This window comes from Galeopterus variegatus, unplaced genomic scaffold, assembly GCF_000696425.1.
Source record: "Galeopterus variegatus unplaced genomic scaffold, G_variegatus-3.0.2 Scaffold5378, whole genome shotgun sequence".
Lineage (NCBI taxonomy): Eukaryota > Metazoa > Chordata > Mammalia > Dermoptera > Cynocephalidae > Galeopterus > Galeopterus variegatus.
Window position 1 is genome coordinate 211,412 of NW_007731489.1, and position 1,818 is coordinate 213,229.

The following is a 1,818-nucleotide window of genomic DNA, read 5'->3' on the forward strand; positions in this document are numbered from 1 at the left end:
GGGGGATGAATAAGTAAATGTCTACTTACTGAACTATAGGATCCTCTGTCCTTTCTTCATCCTGCTTTCACAATTCCAATGACCAGGCCACAATATGTATCTAAAAAATAAATGGGTTGCTCTGAAATCTCATAGTGATTCTGGAACATTCTGCCATGCCAATACTATTCCTACTGCTTAAGTTTTGTACAGTACCTGCTGTGGGTCATAGAATGCAAGGCTTGATCAGTGGATACTTCCATCCTATATCCCCAGAATGTCAAAGACCCTCTTTTTTTGGGGGGTGGGAGTGGCTAGCAGTAAGGGGATCTGAACCTTTGACCTTGGCGTTATAACACCGTGGTCTAGCCAACCGAGCTAACAGCCCCTCTTCCCTCTTTGCATTTTAACAGCTACTTTTTTTGGTGGGCAAGAACATGTATTGACTTGGTGCCAAGCTAGTCTGAAAAACAGCAGGCTAATTTCTACTGAGCCAGTTTGGCAACATAAAAACCTGAACATTTCTGATGAAACATACTAGAATTTTATGACAAAATGAACTGGGTCCTGATAGCATTTTTCTCAACAACTGGTGGATGTTAGAATAATCCTTCACTACCATAACTTCAAAAGGGACAATTCTCTGTCAGAAGGTATGTTTGTGTCTCTACTTTACCCTACCTCCTCTCCTTTTCCATGTTTTCAGCATAGTTTGCTACATCCAACTACATGAACCCACCTACACTTCTCCACAGTGTGAGTGATTGGTATGGTATAAACTATAAAGAGTTACTAAAAATCACAAATATAGTTTCACACTGTTGGATTCTCTTAGCATAGTTTTAAAGTTTTAAAGTTTTTAGGAAGTCCCTTTCAGGAGCCTAAATTAAAAAAAAAATTGTTGTGAAGTGATCCATCAACCATTCTTTTAAGATAGCTAGGGTCTTAAGATCCAGGCTTATATTAACTGTGAATGTCATGTATTATGGATTGAATTGAGACCCCCCAAAGTTTAATGTGTTGGAAGCTTGGCCCCCACTGTGACATTGATGGGAAATCCTATTATGGTAGTTGAAAGGTGGGGCCTTGATGAGGTGATTAGATTGTGAGGACCGATGTCCTACTAAATGGATTAATAAGTTGAGGTTTAATGGTGGTTGTGGGCATGGTTCTGAGGGCCTTAAAAGGAGAGCACATGAGAATCCCTCTGTCTCTCTCTCTGCTCCACCATTCTCACCCTGTATTGCTGTAGAGTCACCTCACCAGATGTGTTTTCTGGACTGTGGAGTTCCCAGCCTTCAAAACTGTAAGCAATAAATTTTGTTTTCTTTACAAGTTACCCAGTTCCAGGTATTCCTGTTATAAGCAGGAGTGAACTAATACATCATTCTACATACATGCTTACATCCTAAGTTACTAATTGTTTCCTGCTAGAGAGCAGAGATTATTTTACATTAATTTTGATGTCTCTTGCCAGTAGAAAAAGTCATAGTAGGTTTACAATAAAGGTTTGGTGAATAAATAATGTATAGATGAAAGAATTGTAAGCCTTTTGGACTCAAGAAAAATTCTATTCTCGTTTAGGTTACAGATACCAGCCTTTCATTTCCAGGTTCTGCCACTAGCTTCTGTCCTAAGACCTTGATTTTCTTTCTCTCCCTTAATCTTAAACATGGGCTATATATACTCCCAGGAGATATCTTGGCCACCACTCTAGATTGAAGCATCTTGGATAGTTCTGTTTAATTCTTTCTCTTTTCTTAATTTAAAAAACCCTGCCAGGGCCGGCCCGTGGCTCACTCGGGAGAGTGCAGTGCTGATAACACCAAGGCCACGGGT